At 39.7% G+C, this 25,665-nt stretch overlaps 1 protein-coding gene across 1 annotated transcript in view; it reads left to right on the top strand.

The window, feature by feature from the left end:
- Positions 1 to 25,665, top strand: part of LOC120619596 (forkhead box protein N3) — a 190,161-nt gene that overhangs the window by 39,958 nt on the left and 124,538 nt on the right. The window lies entirely within an intron of this gene.

The raw sequence follows: 25,665 nt of genomic DNA, 5'->3' as shown, positions 1-25,665 counted from the left end.
TCAATGGGTTTTTGTTTGTTCATTTGTTTGACTTTCATAGAGTAAAATATTTTTCTCTGAATATTTGGAAAACTAACTTGCTGACCCTTTATAGGTGCAAAAAAAATGAGATTTTATTTTCACCATTCTAAAGAGCCAGACAGTCATGCCTGTGCTTTCCCCTTGACCTCCCAATCCTTATTTCTGAGATCTGAGTAACCCTTGAAAAGTCGTGAGCTTCAAACCTAACCTGGATATTCATTTTCTCTGACTTCCCAACCAGCAGTGGAACGGGCTGGAGAGCACCCTTGGGGTCTGCCACCAGGGTAATTGATCTCGGGAGCAATTAGATGGCTGCTCGGGGGCTGTGGATCCTAAATGGGTATCGAATATTTTGTTAAGTGACTCAAGTTCTGTCATCCTCCAGCTTTATTCGAAATTACAAGTTGCGTATTTGGGGATTGTACCTCCTGAGTTTTGCTTTCTTTATTTCCCTCTTTTTCAACTCCCATCTTGTTTAAGCAGAGGGCTCCTTTAATTAGGCTTGTCTTTTTACCTCGATTAACCCCACAAGCACTACTTTATAGTCCTTCCTTACCAAATCATTCCCTTTGTGTAATTATGGGGAACTGTGCGACCTCTTTGCTGTGAAGGCCAAATGGAGCCCCCTCCATGAGGCGGGGTCTCTTGATGAGTTTCGGGTGAAAAGGTCCTCCACCAACGTGTGCCAGGAGCCCCTTCGTGTTGACTCAGCATCACCTTCAATTAGGAAAATTTACCGCAGCCCACGTGGAGACACCCGCCAGGCCCCCGTACGAGCTTGTTTTATTGTGTGTATAAGACAGTTTAGAGTTAAAGGCTAACTTCAGCCAAGGGTCATGTTTACTTTTCTATTGTGAACTAAAGTCACTTGTTTGTTTGATGGGGTTCAGTTTGTTTATACATTACTCATACCTATAAGTCAGAGATGATCTGCGTGATTGTGACACATAGGTGAATTGCATGCTCTATTTGCTGGTAGGGACCTGAATTTAGCTAATATTTTCACGGAACTCTTCCAACAATCCTTACCGCGTCACTTAAGCAAACAAATAGTTATATCCTTCACAAAACAACTGAGCGCACAATTCTGAGTGATTTTTCAGATGCTCTTACAATGATTGGCCCAAGGCCTATCCTAACATCATGTACTATAGAAGCAACTCTAAGTTCTTTGAAGAAGAAAGATAAATCTCTAGGCAACAGATTTCCTTCTGTTTTCCTTTAAGTGTTTGGCTCCAATTCAGGAATTAGTTTTACGCAGATCATCAAATCATGAAAGTGATGGTATATTATATTATTACTTTTTCTTAGGCAACTTTTACTAGGTTCCCAGAATTCCTGGGTTCCCAGCTTTTTGGGGTCTTGCCTAATAACTTTTATCATGACATGAATTTGAAACGAAAATAAATTAAACTGCTCTGGCAAGAGAAAGTTCTGATGTCCGAGATCGAATCATGGATGAGGCCCTAAAAATAGAATGTACCCCAAAACAGGTAGATAGCTGGCAGAAGGGGAAGAGAAAATGTTGGAAGTGGGGGTAGCCAGGCCTTTGTTCTGTAAGCGTGTCGGGAGTACTTGTGTACCCAGCACTGCTCACACAGCATGCAGGGATGGAGTGGTCAACCAGACAAGACAGGTCCCACCGTAGGGAATAAACACCAGTCTGGGTGCCCTAGAGAAGACCTGTGTGGAGGCACTAAGGGAGAGTGGGCATTAGGCCCCCCTCATCGCCCGCCCCCCGCTCCATAGAAGAATGATATCAGCACCTTAGACTCCTACTTGAGAGGCGCCATTGGAGGGAGCTGGGGGGACGCCCTTTTGTGAGGCGGGCGAGATGGGTTACAGCAATGTCGTGGTGTTGATAAGACCAGGGAAGGTCGAAGCATCAGAACCTACCTCTGCTTTGTGACTTTGCTATAAGTCCCACAAAACTGATCCGAATAGTGTAGAAGACTAAAAATAAAGGAGATTCACCCCGACAAGTTAGGCCTGCAGCTCTTGATCCACTTAGCCCGATGGAGTGCCCATGTAAAGGATGTTTTCCCCACTTCGCCATTCTTTCATTTGCCATTTGAAAAATTTGGCTCTTTTGCCTGGCGCTGCAGTGAAAATATTTCCACAATTCTTGGTAAGTAAATGGAGTCTTAAAGCTTAAACCTCTGCCCCGGGCGAGAAACCAAAGGATGTCGTTGTGCATAACTTCAAAGGCTGATAAGATGTTTAAGGTCGCTGCTCTCTCAAAGAGTTTTTTTCTTTTAAGGCCAGCCAGAAATATTCGTGTGCACGGCCCACCACTCCCACGAGAAGGAGACTATTATTGCCTGAGTGTTGAGGCTGGCGTGTACACGTCTCTACCCCACAGAATATATTCTCTCTCTGCCTTACAGTGATGGCGTTGTGCTTTGGATGGTGGCTGTCCAGTAAGCATGGCATTAAAAGCAGTCCCTTTTCCATCTGGAGGAGTCGAAGAAACGGTGGTCTCTGTGGCACCATTTCCATGTTTGCATGAAGCGGTCACCCAAGAACTTGGGTATTCTTAGTTTTTGTTTTTGTTTTTTTTTTAATGGACGATGTGGTATAAGCTGGGAAAAAACAATCAGGCTGCTTTCTCACCATCTCTGATCATCCACCATTAAAAGTCTCTTGGTGACAGGTCACACTGGTTTAGTTCAGAGTCTACTGTTTGTCAAGGACACCTCTCTCTCTCTTTTTTCAGTTTTATCCCTGGGCAATGCAGAATACATTGGTTTCTCTCTGTCACCAGCAGGTAATTTGGCACAGCAGACACCCTCAGCCTACGAAAGAAGGGGTGGAAGATTTTCAGTAAATCGTCCAGGAAATAGGGAAATACTGGCTGTGCTGCTGGAAATGTTTACTGGTGACTGCACGTTATTTCACATAGAATATCTTCCAGCCATCACAAGTTTTTTATACGTTTTTATTTTGAAAATGAAGGCCTGCACTGTCAAGTCTAGGAGCATAAGGTCTCAAAATAGGAGGAATGGAGTCCTTGAGGTGGTGGGCAGTGGACCATGGATGCTTTGATGACCAAAGATGGTGGTTCCTTTTTTGCATCTTTAGAGCACAGTGCTTGGAACTCCTGGGCGCTTGTTAAATGCCTGTGAGTTGCTTAATGGAAGTGTAATCTAGGGTTCTGGTGCTTGCTTATAGTTCCCCTGTCCTTCACCTGAATTCCTGGTGCTGAGGATGGAGACAGAACTCCCTAGTCCTGCTTTACGATGCCGCTGTGCATTACTACAGTTCGCAGGCATCACGTTGTTGCCTTCCACTGAAGGAGCCTTAGCCGGCCTGCTGGAAAAAAATGTAACATAAATGAAGATTTGGGAACCTCACAGGCTGAAGCTCCCATTCTTGCATTCCAGACTGATGCCCTCAGGCAGACTGGAGATAGCTTAATACAGGCCTGTTTGTAACCAGATCAAAGGACACAGAGCCTGTCTAGCCTCCAAGATGAAAACTGGACCATGCAAGCGAGCCTGTGACTTGACCATGCCTTAACTCTAAAAAGAAATACCAATTCTGTTATGGATGTTTGAGCCATCAGATGGAGACTTTGAAGTCTCTTTGCCTGTAATAAATGAGATTCAATGCCTCCCTCAGCTCCCCACCCCCACCTAGGACTAGTTTAAGATTAGAGGTGTCTTCTAAACAGGTGCCAAGTGCCGGGGACCAGGGCGAGCTCAGCTCGGAAGCGGGCCCTCAGGATGTACCAGAGGTTGCTGGGATTGGGGTAACTAACGGTAAAAGGGAACCTTACTTTATCTCCCCAAGCAGACTGTGGAAACGTGGGTGTTTTGTTTCCTGGATTAGCTTTTTTCAGACTTAGGTTCTATGGATTTGTAAAATTTCAAAATAAAATTTTCTTTCCCTTTTTTTTTTTTTGCAGCTAAGGGCTTTAAAAATTATCACTGTTATCATGATAATTTCGTAAAACAATGGCCTTTGAACAATCCAAAAAACATCAGTAAGAATTTAATTTCAGAATAAAAGCAATGTGGTTTGTGAACAGGTATTTGAAAACTATTGTGTTAGGCTACATATATTATGTAATACGTAGACATATAGACGTACACATAAATTGAAGAGAAATACCATAATTATTATGGTAATAACTTACATTTACTTTAGGCTGTAATTATAGAGTTACTTTTACATATATTATCCCATATGATCAGTTAGTGTTTGCCTTTGAAACATAAATTAGTCGTAATAGCTTAAGCTAAACAGAATTAAGAATAGAAGGGAAGTCTAGTGTTTAAACTGTTAGTGTCCTAGAGTCAAATATGAATAATTTTAAAGATGATCTACTGCTTTGATTTTTCCATGTCTGTTACCCTGATATATTAGCAAGAATAAATAAACATAATACTGTGATGATATGCACAGAGCCATATGTATAGCCGATTTGCATGCATGCATATATTTATGATGTTTTCTTCTGGATAAAAAATTAAAACATGTATTCTGACAAACAGAAATGTACATGTGGAGAATAATATAATTATCTGAAGTGCAGTATGAGGAAATATGAGCAAATGTGGGGCAGGGATTAAGGGAGAGAGGGAGAGAGAGAGGGAGAGAGAGAGGGAGAGAGAGAGGAGGAGGGGAGGCGAGGGACAGGGCTGGTAAGTGAAAAAAAGGGTTTTTACTGGAAGTGAATAGGAGTGTTTGTGGTCCCAAACTTATATGTAAAAACAAATATATATTTTGACTTCAACCCAAGTGTCTCAGGAGAACATCTGAATGTAGATGTGTCTGATTTGAGTGTCCTCTTGGAACAAGATGATAAAGTCTTTTCCGGTCGCCAGCCCCTCCTTCCGGCTCCTGCTTGTTCTCCAAGGGTCGCTAGCAGGCTCCCTAAGATTCCCCTGTAGGAGGGTGTGAGCTGAATTCAGTGTTCTAGTTTGCCAGAGTTTCTCTGAAGCAAAATCCATGGCGAGATCAGCAGCCCAGTTGCTAAATTGGTGGTCTTATTTTGAAAACAAGCTAGAGCTTCAGTTAGGCATTAATTAATCAATTGATTAATTAATTCAGGCTTTGATCATTCAACACATATTTACTTGGTGCGTCCTGTAGTCATGTTTGGTGCTGATAGGGCTCAGGATAAAATGGTTTCTAACCTTAGAGTGCTCACAATCCTTTGTGGAGAGACAAACTAAGAAGCAAAAAATAATTAATTACAAACAGTGATGAGTTCTGAATTGGGAACTAGTGAGTTGCTGTTATTAATAAACTTGAAAGATGCAACCTTGCAAACTCATCGGGTAAAGAGAAAATTTGTTTGTATAAATATGTGTGTATATATGAAAAAGACCAAGGTTATACAATACATTTGTATTACTTTTTTTTAAAGAAAGAAAACCATTAGGAAAAATATCATTTACTCCTCATTTTTTCATGGCCTCTACTTACTGATTGCTCTGCAAAGCCACTGTTTACTACGTTAACTACAGGGAGCAACGTGGACCCCGGTAGGAAGATGGAGCCAGTCGGCTGACTTCATATGGGTACCGCAGACTCTTCTGTCTTTGACATAGCTCCGATGGTTTGACCAGGTATCCCAGATTATCCATAAACTAAATTTTTAATTTTAGGGGGTTATATGTACATGCCATTTTGTTCTCTTCCACTGAAAAACAAAGTCATCTCACATGAACTGAATAAGGCCCTGAGCCTGCACTTGGGGAACATACACCTGTAGGAGAGAGGGTAGTTATCTGCAAAGGATGGGTATAAAGTAGAAAGGTTCCGTGCAGGGGCAAAGCTACAGTAACAGGGAGAGTTTCGTCGGGGGAAGAAGGACTTAGCAGAGGATTTCTGGAGTGGCGTGGGGACTAGACCTTAAAGAGTGGGCAAGTGTTAGACTTGTGGAGAGTGACAGTACCATGCACCTGCTCAGCCACCTCTACAAGCTCATGGGGATACCCATTAAGCCTCTTTTTCGTATTAAAACTAACAAGTCTTTGTTTCCTGAGGGCATATGTCTTGTTACAGAGCAATAATAATATATCAATTTCCATCAAGTTGCATTTTATCATCATAATGGTTACAGAGGAGGCTGCTTTTAGCTCCTGCAGTGCATTTTAATGTGTTGCAAGAAACATGGAAACTGACTACAGGCATAATGGATCCATAATGGACCAGGAGCTGACAAGGCCACAAATGGGACATGCCATGGCTGGAGCATGAAAGTGCTTCACTTGAAGTCGTATATGCATTCTCCGCATTAGAAGGAGCCGATGGGCACAATTTGATTTCACCCGACGCTCCTTGGAGAGGTGTGGGTGAAATTTGCTGGTCTGCTTGGTCTGGGTACATCTGCCCTCCGTGTCTCCTACAGCAGCCCTGTGCCCACTAATGGTCACGAATGTAGGATTGCATGTGACGAGGATTGCATCTGTCGATGCAAGTGTGTTCAGTGTTCTGAAGAGGCTCTAACCGAAGGAGCCGATACATTATGAATGCTGTGGAGGATGTTTTTCTAAAAGAAGGAAAAGTTCGAGATCAAGCGTGAGTGTATTTTATGTCATTCAGAGCCCTGGCAGGTAGGCCAGCTTCATACCAGGATTCTGAGAAAGGACAAGCATGGCCCTTAAGCCTTTAACGCCAACCATTTGGGGAGTCTGGTCAGCTCAGTTGATATATCTTGGAGGTGGTTTCATAAACAAACAGTCAATGCCAAATTTACCTTTTGCAGAAGAACTTGGTTGGTGAGAAGAAACCGTTTTACCTTATGCCCGAATAGTAAATATTCTAAATAAGGCCTGGCCCAAAGGCTTTTTCAGCACACAGGTTGAAACCTCTGAGCCCTTAATGAGCCCTTGTTGATTACTGACTGCAGTGCTCAGATGTTTGCTGAAGAAGGTGCGAACACCTTCACCAATACCAGACACAGAGATGTATTTGAATCCAGAACTCCTCATTACCTCGAGGCTCCATCTTTATAACACTAATATTTTCCCCAAGTACTCTTGGATGCTATTTTTACCCATTGCTTTTGGATGTTCTTGTTGAAACAAAATCACGTGGCTACTAGACGATGCAAGAGATCCATCACACGGGAGAGTGAACTTTAGTGAATTCTACTTTTCCCGATAAGTTAGTCTTTAGCCGGCCGTTGGCATATTCTCTTTCTCGCCTCGATTCCTGAATTCGGAAGCGAGTGAGTTACAGTATGTTTTGGTTCGGGTTTAATCCATCAAAATCAAGTTAGTTATAAGTGATGGAGGAGCTTACTTTGTGTAGTCTAGGCTGCCTGGAGACGTCAGCCACATGCCAAAAGCTTGCTCGTTGCCCGGCAACCTTGCCGGAGGAATAGATTTCCTGCCACTGGTTCCCTTTTTAGTCGAGGTGGAATTCGTTACCACTAGCACTCTGGCCCAGACAACCAGAGCCGAAGTTCGGCTGAAAAGAATCGTCTGAGTTTCTGGTTTTCATTTTGTTTTTTTTTTTAATAACCCAGCACCGTATCTCTGGCTTCTAAACACTCCTGCTAATTTCACTGACATCTAAATCAAGACTTCGAGCTTAGTAATATTACTTAACACTGCTGAAGCTAAAGAGGTCAGTCTTGTGCCTGCTTGACTTCATTTCTGGAGAACCTACATTGCAGGGAGTGGGTGGGGACCATGAGCAGCCAAGGTGAACGTGGAACAGATAAGAATGACTTCATTCACCCCTAACTTTGTCCTAAGTCTTCGCTGGGGTGTACTTGTCGGCTCTCATGCTTTCTGGAAGCAAATTTATCATCTGGCGGTTGAAACTGTTTTTTCTTCAAGTATATGCGATCCAGCTCTGATTGAAAAGTGCCTGTGAATTCCTTCCTCTTATCCTTCAATCAAGGAATGTCTTTTGTCTTTTTGTAGCTAAATACTTCACCAACAGGATTGATGGTTTCCATCTACCAGGGGAGTTTGTGTTACTGTCAGCTCGATTGCTTTGCTCATGCTCTTAATGTAATAGCCTTAGGTTGTAGCAAGGGAAGATGATGGCTAAGCCCAGGTCAGGTGGCTGGAGTTATTTGCCTTTGCTGAAATGCAATTTTAATAATGGACTGTATCAGCTCAATGTGTTTTCTTGCCCCTTTGTAAAACAAAAGAAGATCTCAGCGCGTTAACCCATTGGTGGCAGGAAAAATCACAATTGCCAAGAACCACTTAATTAAATGACACTTGCATCTCCAATTAGAAATCTTGCAAATAGGCTGCAGGAATTCTCTGCATAGGAGAGGAGAGGGAGGATGGCTCCCTTTTTAGTGAGTGGACATTAGCCATCTCATCGGTCCACTCTTTCCAAAGGCCAACTGCAGAAAAGTACAATTTGTGAGTTGGCAGAGCAGTGAGCTAACTTGAAAACACCGTGACTAATTCGATAATGCATTTAATTGTTCTGACCATTCTAAACTTTATTAATTGTGATAACTCAAGTACTTGGATTTATATTTCCCCAAGTAATCTTAGAATATTACTAACACAGGGCACCTTTGAGGGCATAGTTCACGTGCTCAGTTTTGCAAAGAAGAGGTGTAAACGTTGATCCAGGGATGCACACATATCTTGAGACTGGCCAGGTGACTCCTGATGACAGTACCACCAAAACAATGTTTGAAATGAAGTAAGGAAAGAAAAGCATCTACTTCCACAGTCCGATTCTAACCATATATCCAACAAATGTATAATGCAGCGATCCCCAACCGTTTTGGCACCAGAGATCGATGATCCTATGAGAATCTAATGCCTGATGATCTGAGGCGGAGCTGAGGTGGTGATGCCAGTGCTGGGGAGCGGCTGCAAATATGGATGAAGCTTTGCTCTCCAGCCCACCACTCACCTCCTGCTGTGCAGCCCAGTACCAGTCCTCGGCAGGGGTTGGGGACTGTGATTTAAGGCACACCTACCATGGCTGTGCAGGTAGTGGGCTAGGTGCTGAGGAAAGGCAAGGTCTTTACCTTCATGAAGTTACTTTTCAGGGTGGGAGAACCCCACAGTCGATGATGAGATAGGGAAATTACATGTGATGAGAAGTACTTAGCTAACATATAAGGTGAACATGAGAATGTTGGTGACAAAGTATCATCTGCTAAAGTACTTCACTCTTGGGAACACCTGCATCTTTACCACTCACAGAAGATGAGTTGGAGAAATTGAAACCTCTGGAAGGGATTCGTCGTGGTACATTATGTTGCATCACAGTGGAGAGGTAGTGAGCTTCCTATGACGTAGTGTACAAACCAAAATCCAGGTTGGTCGGTGTCTTAGAGCTCTTCCAACTCATAGATACGGGGACTCAGCTACTCCATTCATTCACTTGTTCACTTATTCATTCAGTTCCTTCACATTTGCAAATACTTATTATTTCCAGATCACTATAGAAAATTTCTGAGACCCAATTTGATACGCTTACATCGAGGGATAGTCTATGCAAACTTCTGTTAGCAGCAGACTTTGGACACTTTATCATAGTGAAATTTGATTTTTGAAGTCATAGATCTCATTCTTTTTTTTTTTTCCCCTAACTGGTTGCTTTGCTGTCCCGGGCAACTTTACATGGAAGATTTTTTTTTTTTTAAATGTGTACTATGAAACTGTAGTGTGAGGATTTGCTTAATTTTAGGTCTGTATTAAGCAGGTCTTTTCAAAGGCATTAGTAAAAACTAATTTACCTGGCCAAGCGAAGTCTCTGTTTTCAAAGTCTTGATCTTATCATGTGTCACATGGTCGCTTGTTGCTGGCTCTGCTACTACCTCTATGTCGTTCCTCAGAAATATGCTGGATCCTGAAATCTGCTGTGAATTTTCCATGGGTGGGTATGGCATTTCCTTCCACCGCCATCATGCAAACACCAATTTGAAGGAATGAAGAAAGAAAACAACTAAAAGTATTTATCCTGCTATTTTTGTGTTTTCTTTGCTTTTCTGATACATTGTGATATCTGGACATCAGATTTCATAGAAAAGTAGAAATAGCCAAGGGCACTGTTTTTGTAATTTCACATCAAACTCATTTCCATGAAAATTTGGCTTGAGAAGAGTTTTCTTTAGACTTTTCTTCCATTTTGGCGTATTTTTTTTTTTCTTTTCCCATGTGGCCTGTGGAGTTTTTCACTTGTAATCAAGTGAGTGGATTTTTGTTTTAGAATAAGAAGACACAGCTGCAGAGGACTAACCTCTGTCACCCTCTCTCTGGGGCCCCTCTGTCACCTTTGATTATCTCATGATTGTTTCTGACCGTTGCAGGTTTGCTCTGTGCTAGGCGCTCTGCTGGATGATTTGATTCAAATGTTCCCACTTACCCTTACGGGCAAGTAATGTCATTATTCCCATTTGACTGATGTGGGAACTGAGGCTGAGAAAGTTTAGGCAATTTTGAACCAAGGTCACACAGTGTAAGTGGTGAGCAGGACCCAAAGTTATATTAGTAGAATTTTGAAGTCCCTCTGCTGCTATGGACAATCACTATAATGCCCCGTTTATTTCTCCATTATAGGCACACTTTTTTTTTTCTTTTTAAACTTGACAAAGTTCTTATAATAAGAAGGGTAGGTGATTTATATATCATTTCCACTAGACCAATATTTTCCATGTGGATTTTCCCCAACACTAGCCAGCAAGATGCTTCTAAAAATCAAACAAAAAAGTCTTGCATTAATTTGGTGAAAACTGCATAGTGTGTCTACTTCAAGGAGATTCTGAATCCACCTTTTCATTATTAAAAGACCTGAGATGTGTTTCAACAACAACAACAAAAATGTATTTTTATTTTAAAATGAAAAATGTTTTATTTTTATTTTATTAAATACTCCCAAATTTCCATTTGACCATAGAGCAATTTTTACCACCTTCTAATACCTTTAAAAGCACAATCTGGAAAAGTCTTTAATTAACAGATGAGTCAAGAGTTTCATGCATTCCACTCTACAATTGAATTTAAGAAAAAAGAAAATGGAATGTTCTCAGGCCCCCTAAAGATCACAGTCTCCTCCTTCACCCGTTCCACCGTAAAACTCTGCTTTTCCTTTTTACCCACATTCCTCCAAGATGAGAAATGTGAGGCCCCTGCTCTTTATCTCCTGCCTTCAGACTTTATTTTTTTTTTTTGCCTGAGTCATGACTATAGGTTTCTCACCATCTGTGCTCTCCTCCACCCACCCCTGTACGTTAAGCTCCTTGAGGGGAGGAACTGGGCTGTGACATCTTTGTGGTCTTATAGGGCTCGGTAACCACTTAGAAAACACATAGAGGAACCGCATTTCAGATAAAAGAACAAATGGAGGATATGGATCTGTTTTTCTGAGTTGACTCTAGCCAAGTGAATAACCCTCTCTTTGGGTGACAGTGAGAAATTTGAGAAGCTGCAGTAACTCATTTATATCACTAGGGTTCCATTTGGAAAATGATACCTCCTGTTGTCTAATTTAATTAGTAATCGTGTTTTCAGTTCCAATTGAAAGCCTCAGAAGAAAGGATTGCAGTAAACTGTGGCATTTGGTATTATTATTGTTACCTAAATATATTTACTACTGTGACAGTTTTAGATTAAGGCGCTTTTCAAGAAGGAACTTGTCAATATTATCTAACTGGTTTTTCTGTTCCTCCCCTACCTCCCCTGTATTCTAAAGTCCAGTATCATGAGCCTTCTTTTGCAGATACAGAAATCGATGCACACAGTTTTGTTGTTATTGTCTTTGTTTGTTTGTTTTAATACGTGGCCTAAAGTAATGGCAAGTCCATTCTGGATACAGAGGTTGAACCACAAGTCTTTTCAGAGCTGTCATTCACATATGGGCAAAGGCAGTGTTGTCCCAGCGAAAGATGACCCAATAGGAAGTTGGAAGATACGGAGTCTGCTTCGGCCTTGCCAGGTACTTGTTGGATGGCTTTGGACAGTTCATTCATTCATTCGTCAAGCATTTTACGGAATATCTACCAGGTTGTCTGGTGATAGGCTAGATGCTAGGATTACAAAGATGAATAGGACATTGTCCTTGTTCTTAAGGAGCTTCCTGTTTAGAGTGTGGATTCAGACACATAAACCAGTGTGCTCAGAAAAACGCCCTGGGTGCTTTGTTAGAAGTGTGTGCAGGTAGAGTGGGAGCCCAGAGCGAGAAGAAGGAGCGTGGTCTGTGGCACTGCAGAAAGGCTTTGTGGCAGAAATGATTTGAGGTTGAGTTTGTTTTTTCTTTTTTTTTGTGGTGGGGGCGGGGATATATGTATATATAAATTCTCATCGAGGGAGTATACCAGGGTGAGGACTTTGGACTTTATGCCTCTGTAATTTCCTCAGGACAGGACTCACTTTAAGAGCTTTAAACGGGGAACAGCACAATCACTTCTGCATTCTAGAAAGAAATATGTGGAGGATGAATTTATGTCATCTCTACGAGCCTCACTTTTCTCATCGGTAAAGTGGACAGAAGTGATACCTACTCTTCTTGCCTCATGGGTTTGTTTGGGTTGCATTTCTCTCTTTAAAATGCAGTAAGGATAGCCAACATGCAGTCGCTACTTTCTAAGCACTAATCCTCATGGCCCTATGAAGGCTTAAATTATTGCCATTATTTGTGTTTTAGGGATAGGAATGGTCACAGAGACTGAATGTGTGACCTGGGGACACATGGCTGATACTAGTGGCACAGCCAGGATTTGAACTCAAGTCTGCCAGATTCTGGAGCCCTGTGCCCTTCATCATCATGCAGTGCTGTTAAGATGCTGGCAAGTTTCTCATCTGCCCCTCATTTCTCACCTGAAACAGCTTGTCTGGTGGCTGTGTTTTGCCTTCAGTGACCTTAGCAAAGAGTATTGATGTATTGGAAAGACTCAAGATCAGCACTAAACTATTATTTACGACTGTTTAATCTTCGTCTTTAATAATGTGGTCTTTTATTATTAAATAGAACCAAATTTATGGAGTAGAATATGGGACTTTAATTCTTTTGTACTAACTGGGTATTACAAATCATGTATCTTTCTATGAGCACAGACATAAATCTTCCTTCCAGTGTTAACAGAAAATCAATTGTGACTCTGACTCCTTCATTTTGGGGAGCTCCTTTGAAGATCCCTATTACGAACAGGTAAAAGCAAAACCAAAGAGGATGTAAGGAGATGGACTGGAGCGAAAGGAGGACCTCGAATAGGATAGGCCGTCAAGAGTTGTCGCCAAGGAACAGCACAGACAAAGGTGAGGAAGTGAGTCTGGCAAACTCAGTGAGCTCTGCTTGTTGAAAGGACAGTCTGGAAAATATTCTAGAAGTTCATGCACAGGCAGTTGTAATTCAAGGACAAGTTAATAGCGTGCTCCTCTTTGGTAAAAAGTTTATTCAGTATGTTTTCTCTGTACTAGGTCATTGCAGGGTGAAAAAAAAGCTGCGTTACCCACTAACCGTGAGTCGGTGTCTCTAAGTATTGCTGCTTGAAGATTCAGACGGTTCGAGAAGAATAATTAAAATAAAATGTTGTTCCATGTCTCGACCCGTGTTCAGTGTGACCAAAAATAGCCCTGAAAAATTGCCAGGGTTGCACGTTTTGTGGCTTGGGAGGAATGTTTTGATCAGCCTTCAGCTGCTCATAAAAAAATAAATATACGAACCGTTTTCCGAAGATCTTTTAGAGTCGATTTCCAGCTGAAATTTCACCTCAACTTAAAAAAAAAAAAAAAAAAAAAAGGCTGTACCTTACTTAAAGCATTAGGCGTGTCGTGCCCGAGTAAAATAATGGAATCATAAAGAGAAAATGCTCTATTGAGATAAAACAGCTGTCCTTTATACTCACTGCTTAAGTATAATTCATCCGCTGTTCGTGGCTTATGCTTTAATGGGAAGGACTATTAAGGGAATGAGAAAGAATTTCTTTATTAAATGGAAGAGCATTGCAAGAAATATATATACCCTCAATTGAAGCAGCTGTTTTAGAAGAGGAGGTTCTGGAATGTGGGTGGAATTATAGCCCCCAAGACCCCAAGACTCTGCCCTCCGGCATGAAGGAAGAATGGAGTAAACACGAGGGGTGTGGGCTGTGCACAGGACTGACCTCATGGCATCGGTGTGAGGTAATGGATGTCACTGCCTGGCTCAGAGGTTCTCAAACTCAGATGTGTATGGGAATCACCTGGAGAGTTTGAAATACTACGATGCCTGGTTCTACATCCAGAGATTCTAACTTAATTGGTCTGGGGTATGGCCTGGGCATGGGGCTTTTTAAAAGCTACCTAGAAAATTTTGATGTACAGCAGAGTTTGAGAAACGCTAGCCTAGAAGGTGACTAATTTTTCTCTTCCTGTGTTCTCTGCAGCTAGGGCAGTTTGCTATAGGGACTTGGTTTGGAAGCCTCTGCCCTAACTCCAGTGCAGAATTCTTCAAAGCCAGATTCAGAGAGCTCTGGATTAAGTCTTCAGTTTGACAGATTCCTCTGTTTAAGGGCTAAAAAAAGTAAAATTTTAGTGTTCCTTTGAAAATGAGTCCTGAGATTTTTTTTTTTCCCCATCACAGAGGAAGCTGAGGTATATTCTCTCTGAACTCCATGATAGGAAAAAAGGAGAAAGAAAAAAATCCAGATGCAGGCAAAATTCCAAATAATGGGAAGATAAGTGAGGAGCAACTGAGCAGGGGTCTTGGGGAATGAGTCTTAATTTGAATTTGCTGCTGTTAAAAAGAGAAGAAATGGAGCTACAGCGACATTCTTTATTATGGGTCAGATGGTCAGAATCACATGGCCCAGCTTAAGTGGGAGCTTTTCTCTTTCCTTTCTGGGATCTCCAGGGAACACCAGATAGTATGGTGTAACCTAAATAAGAAGGAGCATGGCTTTCTGTTAGTATTTTGCTAATGATAAGCTTTGACCTTCAATAATTCACTTAAATTTTATAAGACTGGTTTTTCTCAGCCTGTAAAACAAGCGTAATACTGTCCCTTCGAATTTCTATTCCAAAATCAGACATAGTTTGATAAAGGACATTTACGTCCTTACAAGGAACACCCTCCCAAACCAATATGTTAGCACAGGGTGACTGAGAGGGGGTGTCTTCATATCAGCACCAACCACAGACAGCCATGGGGGGTGTCCCGTTGGATCCGAGGCTGGAGCAGTGTCTCTCAAACAGAATGCCCACAGATCTCCTAGAGATGTTCAAATACAGATTCTGATTCAACAGGCCCAGGGAGGGACCCAAGAGAGGCTGCATCTCCCACGAACAGCATTTCCGGGTGAGGCGGATGATACCAGTCCCTGGGTCCCACGTTGAGAGGCATCTGCTGGTGTGAATGCTTTTCTTAGTGCAGCAGGGAGAGAATAAGGCGTGGATGGAGAAGACGGATGTGTGTAGCTGCTCTCTGCATGAGATGAATGAAGCATGAGCACGATCACAATTGTTCAGCTTTGAGTTCATGTGGCCCCAAGCCACTCGCTGTGATCGATGCCTATTTATGTTCTCGACTGTCCTTTTTATAGATACTAATTTTTATATCTTTTCCATTCTCATGACCTTCAGGGGAGCCTGAGTATAAAAATTTAGTTTTCTTCATTAATATTTTTCTGTTTTTATTGAATTATGGTATGTCAGCTGCCTACCTTTCCCTGTGATTCAATCTGTCTCTCGAGTCTTTGTTACTTAACGCGTATAGCTAGGTTTCTTTTATCTGGAGCCTACGATAGTGATTTTAAAAAAATCTCTAGGTAAGTGGCAGAATTATTCAAAATAATCATCTGGCTGACCTCATCCTCATTGGGTTATCAGTGGAAATATTGGGGTAAAATCAATCTGTCAACATCATTATAAATAAGATCTTCTAATTATATTGTTTGCCCAACTGATAGGTTTTTGTTTTGTCAGTATAAATCAGTAGCTGTGTTGTATTTTCCTGATCGTTTTGTGATGTTCTCACATATTATTTAAGGTTCGTAAAGTTTAAGAATAGCTGTAGTTTTATGTGTTGTAATTTAAGCATAGAGTTTGGAAAAAGAAGAGAGTTTTAGAAAATACGATTGTGACATGTTTATTATAAACATGGGAAAATGGAGCCCGTGATTATGCTGGTGGTGTATGGATTGTACCTTGTCAACAAAAAAGCTTTTATGTTTGTGTTTTTCACATTGTATTTTCTTTAAAAAGTGTTAGAACTGATCATTTCTCTTGGAAGACTTAAACATATTCTGGTTTAAAATAGCCCTCTATTACCAGGTTTCTTCTTGAAGTTTCCATGGCTTTCTCTTAGAACTGCAGACCTTTTGAAATGGAGCTGTTTTTCACGAGTTGCAGTCAGTTATTCCTCATCCTCTAAGCCAGTGGTTCTCGGATATCAGCAGGCATCAGAATCTTCTGGAAGGCTTATTAACACACAGACCGCTGGGCTCTACCACCAGAGTGTCTGATTTGGAAGGTCTGGGGTGGGGCTTAAGAACTTGCGTTCCCCGCTCATACTCCCAGGTGTTGCTGGTGCCGCTGATCCAGCTACGGCACATTCAGAACCACTGCACGTTAAGCCCTTGCTAAGTGTTTTCTAGAGCCGGCAGCATATATATTGTACTTTGCTGGAGCTTGTCAGAAATGCAGAATCTTAGGCTCCAGTCCTGACCTGTTGAATCCAGATTTGCATTTTAACAAGATCCCATGTGATCTGTATGCACATTAAAGTCTGAGAAGCCCTGCTTTAAGCTACTTGCAACCTCATAAATGCTCTGATGATAGCACTGACATTTCTCAAGCACTGAAGTGTAAGGGGAAAGAGAAAGTCCTCAAGAAATTAGAACTTAGGGACTTACCTCCTCTCTATGACATCATCTTCTCTGGCAAGCCGAGGTCAACCTGGCCACTGTTGAACTGGCTTAGATGAGTTCAATTCTGTACTATTCTAAAAAGTAATTTTAAATGATTTCATTAATTCTAGAGAAAGTGACATGTGCATTTATTTAAAACTACTTATGTAAAAAGCATCATAAAATTACAAATGGTTTGTCAGAAAAAAGCAAGCTCAAATACTCGAGATTCATTCAATGGCGTGTTGTTAGTAAGTACCAGGAAACAGTAGCAGACCGACATGTCCGTAGACCTGCGAGATTTGTCCAGAGGGTCAAGCCGCAGCGGATTCTCCCCCGCCTTTCTCCACAGCCTCAGGGCTGCATAGTGAAATCTGAAGTTCATAATTATAATCCTGAGGCATTGTCTAATCCAGTGGAAAGTCAACAACAACAGAAAAAGATTTTCTGGGATATCTAGACTATTCAGTTAATCAAAACCAAAAGTGCCCCTTCCTGAATGAATGAAGAGTCTACTATATTTTTTTTCTTTCAAATCGATTAAATGTTAAACATTTGGAATTCACAGGTGTTGCTTAAAAGAGGAAAGGAGTATCTAACACTGGCAACTATATTTTCTGCCCCGTTTCCCAGAAATTACAAGTACAAAAAAGAGGATTTGGGGGAAGGGCGACGAACACAACAGAAAGATAGTAAAAGCGTCTAGACGTGGCAGTTGTGCTGCTAAAAAATTTTTATAGTCCTCTTCCTTGTGTGCCAGGGTAAGCAACACCACAAGGAAAATAAGGCACATCCTCCCGTGGTATCTATTGAACCTGAAGAATTGGGGGGGAAGGGGAAATGTTATACGATCTAACTAGTAATTCATATTGAAAACATTAAGTGTATATTAAAACAAACACAGATTGTTTAGAGACTAGGAAATAACGTGTATGAATTTTTAAGATATAGCGTGAGACTTAAAGTTGGCTTTTGTGGCTGGCTGCCATGGCTTATATCTCCAGACCCTGGGTTTTATTCCTTTTATTTTATAGGGGCACGTTGGTGGAAAACATTAAGAAGCATATATATCAGGTAATCTTTTTTTAAAAGATAACCTTTATTGAGGTATAATTGATATTTAATACACTGCCTATTTTCAAAGTATGCAGAATGTTCAGTTTTGACATATGTATACACCTGTAAACCCAACCTAACAATCCGGATAATGAAGATATCCATTACCTGCAAAAACTTATTCATTCTCCTTTTATTCCTCCCCACCCTTGCAAGTGACCACAAATCTGCCTTCTTTCCCCATAAATTACTTTGCACTAGCTAGAATTTTATGTAAATGGAATCATATAGTATATACTTTTTGAGAGAGTGTGTCTAGCTTCTGTCATTCAGCATAATTATTTTAAGATTCATCCACGTGTAAGATACATACGTAGAGTACATTATTAACTCTTCAATCTTCTTTATTGCTGACGTGATATTCTATTGTTACATACAATTAATTAGTTTTTGCATTCACCTTTTGATGGGCATTTGAGCTGTTTCTAGTTTAAGGCTCTCAGAAGTAGAGCTGCTGTGAACATTTGTGTACAAATGTATGTGGGATCATGTGCTTTCGTTTCTCTTGGGTAAATGCTTATGCCTGGAATGGCTGGATAGGTGTGTTTAATTTTAAAGAAACTACCAAACGCTTCTCAAATCATTTGTACCATTTTACATTCCCACCAGCAGTGTCTGAGAGCTACGGTTGCTTCCCATCCTTGCCAAAACTTGGCGTGATCCTTTAAAAATTTTAGCCAGGTATGTAGGGGTAGCATCTCATTATAGATTTAATTTGCATTTCCCTACTTACTAATGATGTTGAACATCTTCTCATGTTCTTATTTGCCATTAATATATCTTTATAGTGAAGTCTCTGTTGATACTTTTTTCCCATTATGTTATTGGTTTGATTATTTACTAATTGAGTTTTGAGATTTTTTTAAATAACATATTCTTGATATAAGTTCTTTGTCAGATATGAGATATACGAATGTTTTATCACAATCTGTGACCTATATTTTCATCTTCTTAATCATGTCTTTTGAAGAGCAGACATTCTGAATTTTGAAGTCCAATTTATAAAATTTTTCTTTTGTGGATTACACTTTTGGTGTTATATCTAAGAGGTATTTGTCTAACATGAGATCTCAAAGACTTTTTTCTTATGTTTTTCTCTGAAAGTTTTATAGTTTTACATTTATATCTGTGGTCCATTTTGAGTTGATTTATATATATAGTACAAGGTATGTATTAAAATTCATTTTTTAATATATGGATTTCAAATAGTTCCAGAACCATTAGTTGAAAAAACGTCCTTTCTTACTAAATTACTTTTGTAGCCTTGTTTAAAATTTATTGGCCAAATATGTCTGAGTCTATTTCTGGACTCTATTTTATTCCATTGATCTGTTTGTCTGTCTTAATGCCAGTACCATACCATCTTTATTGTTGTAGATTTATAGTAAGTCTTAGGATCATGTAGCAAAATTTCTCCAAATTTATTCTTGTTTGAAAGTTGTTTTGACAATTTGAAGTCCTTTGTATTTATGTATGAATTGTTATTCAGCTTGGCAACTGCTACAGAAAGGCCTGCTGGGATTTCGACTGGGATTATATTAAATTTTAGATCAATTCTAAGAGAATTAATATCTTAATGGTATTGAGTCTTTTAATCCATGAACATGGTATATGTGTCCATTTATTTATGTCTTTAATTTCTCTCAGTAATGCTTTGTAGTTCTTAGAATATGAGTCTTACACATCTTTTATCAGATTTATTCCTCGGTATTTCAATATTTTTATGTTATTATAAATTATATTTTGTATTTTAATTGGTGTTTGCCAAGATACAAAAATACAACTGCTTTTAGTATATTGACGTTGTGTTCCGCAACCTTGCTGAACTCACTTATTAGTTCTAGAATCTGTTTTGTAGATTGTCTTTTTTTTTTCCTTCCCTTCTGGTTCTGGCTCAAACCTCCAATTCAATGTTTAATAGAAGTGGTGAGAACAGAAAAGCTTGCCTTGGTCCTGATCGTAGGAGAAAAGTGTTCAGTCTTCCACCTTTAAGTGGCTATATGTTTGTTTGTTTGTTTTTAGTAGATGTGCTTTATCAAATAAAGAATGCTCCTTTCTATTCCTGGTTTGCTGATAGAGTATACCAAGGATAGATGTTGGATTTTGTCAAATGCTTTTTCTCTGTCTTCTGAGATGATCACCTGACTTTTCTCTTTAGTTGTTACTATGGTGAATTATATTGATTTTTCTAGTGTTAAATTAACTCTGTATTCCTGGAATAGACCCCATTTTGTCATATGTTAACTTTTTACATTTATTATTGGATTTGATTTGTTAAACTGTTTTGTTAATTTTTGCATGTATGTTCCCAAAGGGTTTGGTCTTTAGTTTTCTTTGCTTGTACAGTAAGTCCTCACTTGCCATCAATAGGTTTTTGGAAACTCTAACTTTAAGCGAAGCAATGTATAACAAAACCAATTTTACCATGGGCAATCGATATAAACAAGAGTTAAATTCTTATAGCAATTTTTTGTTCTGACAAATATCACCAAACTTCTAAAGACCCCAAACACTTCTAGTATTAAACATTGAAATACATGTGAGCTATATGTATATTTAAGAGAGAAGAATACAAAGAAATCAGATAATTATTTTCCAAGAGGCCGATTCTAGTTCAGGTTTGTGAGTGGGTGGAGCCTGTCCTGGCAGCTCAGGATGCAAGGTGGGAACCCACCCTGAACAGGACACCCTTCCATGGTCGGGTGCACTCACACACACCCCCCACACTCACTGAGACCGAGACAATTCAGACCTGGCAGTTCACCTTATGAGCACATCTCTGGGATGTGAGAGGGAACCGGAGTACCCAGAGAAAACTCATGCAGTCATGGGGAGGACCTGCAGACTCCACCCAGACAGTGGCCCTGGCTGGAATGGATTTTTTTTTGTCCTCAACATTATAACAAAATGACATTGAATGAAATGATGTTATTTGAGGACTTGCTGTATATCTTTGTCCGGTTTTGGTATTGGAGTGATCCTGGGCTCACAGGATAAAGTGGGAAGCATTCTCTCTTCAATTTCTTGGAAGTGTTTGTATAGAATTTGTATAGTTTTTTTTCCTTAGATGTTTGGTAGAATTCAGCACTGAGACTATATGGGCTTGGTGCCTTGTTTGTGGGAAGATTTTTACCTGCAAATTCAATTTCTCTACCTTTTTATTGATCTATGTTAGTTTGTATTTTTCAGGGATTTGTCAATAATTTAAATTATTGAATTTATTGATATAAAGTTGTTCATAATGTCCATTTATTATACTTTCTAATATCTATAGATTATAGTCATATCACTTTTTTCGTACCTGATATTGGTAATTTAGTTTATGTCTCCTTTTTTCCTGATAATACTGATTAGAGATTTATCAGTTTCATTGACCTCAGAGAACCAGCTTTTGGTTTCATAATTTTTTTTCCTATTTTTTGTTTTCTGTTTAATTGATTTTTAATTTTTTAATTCTATTTCTTTTCTTCTGTTTGCTTTGGGTTTCATTTGTTCTTCCTTTTATAGTTTCTTAAGTTTGAAGACACTAAAGTTACTAATTTGAGACCTTTTTTTTTAATATACGCATTTAATGTTTTAAATTTTCCTCTAAGTCTGCTTTAGCATTGCCTGTGAATTTGTAATATGATGTGTTTTTATTTTCATTCAGTTCAAAATACTTTTTAATGTCCCTTTAGATTTTTTCTTTGACTCTTGGATTATTTAGAGATGTACTTTTTTTAGTTATTTGGAAATTTTCCAAATATTCTATTATTGATTTCTAATTTAATTTCATTATGATCAGAGAACATATTTGTATGACTTGAATCCTTTTATAAATATTACTCTTTAGCAGGGTAAATTTCCTTGATTTGAAATCTACTCTGTCTGATATTAATAGAGCCATTCCAGCTTTCTTAGATTAATGTTAGTGTGGTATATCTTCTTCCACCCTCTTATTTTGTGAGTTTATATTTAAAGTGGGCTTCTTGAAAGCAACATGTGATTTGGTCTTGTTTTTCCTCATCTGACAATCTGTCTTTTAATTGGGATATTTAGACTACTTATATATAATTTGATTGCTGACTTGGTTGGGTTTAAATTGACCACTTTGTTATTTGTTTTTCATACATCCAGTCTGTTCTTTATTACTCTTTTCTGCCTACTTTTGGATTGAGTATTCTTCTTGGATTCTTTTTTATCTCCTGCTTACTTAATAACTTTATTTCTTTATTACTTTAGTTATTGCTTTAGCATTTGTAGTATATACCTTTAACTTATCACAATCTACCTTCAAGTGATATTATACTAATTAATATATAGTGTAAGAATCCTAAAACTCCACATTGCTATTTCTTTCCTCCTGGCCTTTGTGCTGTTGTTGTTAGATGTTTTACTTTTATGTTTGTTATAAACCCTATCATTCATTGTTATTATTTTTGCTTTAAATAGATTTTCTTTTAAAGAGATTTAAATAATAAGAAAACGTGCTTTATATTAACCTACACAGTTATCATTTATGATGCTTTTCATTCTTTTGTGTGTATCCAGGTTTCTATCGGATATTACTTTGCCTCTACCTGAATTTCTTTTGACGTTTCATACAGTGCAGGTCTGCTCGTGATGAATTCTTTTAGCTTTTGTATATCTGAAAAAATATTTCACTTTGTTTTTAAGTTATTTTCACTGAGTGTAAAATTCTAATTTGACAGGTTTTTTTTCCTTTCAGCATTTTAAAGATGAGGCTCCACTGTCTTCTGACTTGCATTGTTTCGGATGAGAAATCTGCTGTCATTTTTATCTTTAGTCTTCTGTACCTAATGTGTTTCTCACCCCTCTGGGTGAATTCACTTTGTATTCTGCTTTTTTCCTCCTTTCCCCCAAAAGGATTGGCTATAATGTACTCAGACATGATTTTCTTTATATGTATCTTACTTGGTGTTAACTGATTTTGAATATGAAAATTTATGTCTTTAACCAAATTTGGGAAATTTGGAGCATTATATCTTCAAATAATTTTTGTGCCTCATTCTTTCTCTCCTGTCCTTCTGTCTTCTTCTTCTCAGACTTTAATTGCTATACATGGATAGATAGATAGATAGATAGATAGATAGATAGATAGATAGCCAGCCTGCCTTATAGGTCCCAAGGTTCTAATTTTTTCCAGTTTTTATTTCTCTGTTTTATAGACTGAGTAAGTCTGTATTGCCTTCAAGTTCATAGACTCTCTTCTCTTATTTCCGTTCTGTCCTTAAGCTCATTCAGGAGATTTTAAAATTTCAGACTTTTATTTTTCATTTGGATCTATTTGTTTTTTATTCATTATGAGCGTATTTTGTTTATGTCATGCATTTTTTTGTAATAAAATATGATATGCATAGTTGTAATAGGGTTTTAAAATCCTTGTTTGTTAATTCCAACATCTGAGTCATCTTGGGGTCAGTCTTTTTATTGCTTTTTAACATTCTCTTAAGAAAAGTTATATTTTTTTGTTTCTTCATATGTCTAGACATTTTGGATTGTAACCTAGATGTTGTGAACGCTACATTGTAGAGACTCTGGATTCTGTTATTCTTGAAAAATGTTAATTTGTTTTGTTTCATCAGGCAGTTATCTTGAGTCAACTCTAATTTCAACCTCCATCTTTCTTGCAGTGGGCAGCAGCTAAATTTCTTTTCATTTTGTTCAGCCTTAGCTTTTCTGCTTGTAATCTTCCCTACACATGGATAGCCACAGATTTGGGTAGAGTTTTTGTACAAAATTTAGGTCTTACCTCTCAGACTTGCTCCTTCTGTGATTTTACCTCTCACTTCAGAGCTGCTGCAGTTGCCCCAGACTGTCTTCTGGTTCTTCAAGCCCAAGTTTTAAGTGACTCGTGTGGCATTGACTAGTGAAAAGTCCCGAAAAACAAAAAGTTCACCCACTGCCTTTCCCTTCTGTCAGGTGTAGACTCCTCTACAGTTTTGCTATTTTTGTGCTCCGCACTACCTTCGGGAAGTATTTTCGTTGTTTTTTTTGCTCATTTGTTTGTTTTTAAATCTAACGTTGGTAGTTGTTATCTGCAAGAGGTTTAGTCTATTAGAAACTATTCTGCTGTTACCAGAAGGAAAATCGTTCTCTTTCCTTAACTTTTAAAGTTTTATCCCTGGTTCTAGGTAGTTAAGTCTCCCTTGGCTTCGCCCCTTCAGGGCAGGCATTCCTCCTCCAACCCCAGTCAGTTCCAGTGTTGACGTCTTTTTTTCCCTGAGGGACTTGGGTTCTAGTCTCCCCATTCCCACTGGCCTCATCATCACACAACAGGCTATATCTCTTCACACCTGACCTTCTGGCTCTGAGATTCCCTCCTCCAAACCATCTTTAATACCTTTGCCCAAAACTTCCTAAAGCACCACATTCACAGTTTCTGCCTTGCTTCGAGAACTTCAGCAGCCCTCCAATGTCTGTGATGGTGGTCTCCACATTCACAGATGATGATAGGTCAGCAGTTCTGGAAGCCAGCTGTCCTTGCATTTCTTTCCACAGCCTTTTCTCTGTAGTTTTCTAGCTTCCTTGAAGGTGAGGGAGGCAGAATGAATGGAAGATTGTCACCTTAGCTCCACTCTTAAGATTTTATTCTCAGTATGTAGTAGAAACATCTCAGAACTTCAGAGAAATGAGAAGCTTGGTTTTCCTTCAGGTATTCTTTGGCTTGCAGCCTGAGCACCCACAGGTGTGCACAGTTGGGCTCAGCCCGTGTCTGACTTCAGCCCGTGTCTGACTGACTTCAGCCCCTCCCTTCCCCCTTCCGGCTTCACCATTTCCTCCGTCTTGGCCCACCTTCCCTTTGAGCAGGAACCATGCTCATTCACATGTCTGGGTGAGTGCTTGTGAAGAACTAATTCTTTAAGTCTTAATTCCAATGCCTGTCTTTTTTTTTTTTTTAACTTGAAGCTCTCCCTAACTACCAGTGGCTGAAGGTCATCTCTCCCTACGCTGAGCCTTTTTATTTATGTTTTTGAATTATTTAACATGATTTTATTACAAGTAACAGAGACTCCCTTTTTCTTGGAGTAGGGCAGAATATATTATGAGGGGACTTGGGTATCTACCTTGCTGTTTTCCATTCTCTAAATCCTGATTCTGTGTTTCTGAGGAAGATAATCTGATTGGCCTGGCTTGGGTAGATACATACACCTCCTCCAATCAGTCTAGGCCAGGAAGGCAAGGTCCTGTGATTATAAACATGGCAGCTTCATGTGGGGGCAGGGCGCGGTGTATAGTGATTTGGGATTGATCAAGGGAAAGATATGACCACAAGGTGGCAGTAGCACACACAAGCTTTATTGGGCACTACGTTGGCAGGTTGGCATGGGGCGGAGGCTGGGAGAAACCCGCAGGGGAGGAGTCTGTTCAGAAACTGCATTGGAAGAATTGAGGATAGGTGCTAAGGAAGTGAGGAGGGTAAGGGAGCTCCAGGGGAGAGGGCGATTGGAGAGGGGTTACCGGCGTCTAGGTGATGTCAATCAGCAGCATGTGGGGAAGTCTCTAGGTTAGCAAACTCCTCCAAAGGGCAGTGGCCGAGGGTCTTACAACCACAAGGCTCTATCTTATCAATGGCTAGCAGATGCTGGGTGTTGTTTCCCGGGGTATGCAAAGCAGGCTAGATCTCAATGGCTAAAAATCTGCTTGTTTGGGCTATTTTAAAAATAATTAGAGGTGTAAAAACTTGAGTTTAGTGCCAGCAGGCGTTTGAGCTAACAGTTTTCAGACTGCAGTGAAGAAATAAACAACCTAGGGGCCAG

Source organism: Pteropus medius, unplaced genomic scaffold (assembly GCF_902729225.1).
Source record: "Pteropus medius unplaced genomic scaffold, Ma_sr-lr_union100, whole genome shotgun sequence".
In the NCBI taxonomy this organism is placed as follows: domain Eukaryota; kingdom Metazoa; phylum Chordata; class Mammalia; order Chiroptera; family Pteropodidae; genus Pteropus; species Pteropus medius.
The sequence above is the reverse complement of the archived record's forward strand: the minus strand, read 5'-3'. Positions and strand labels throughout refer to the sequence as shown.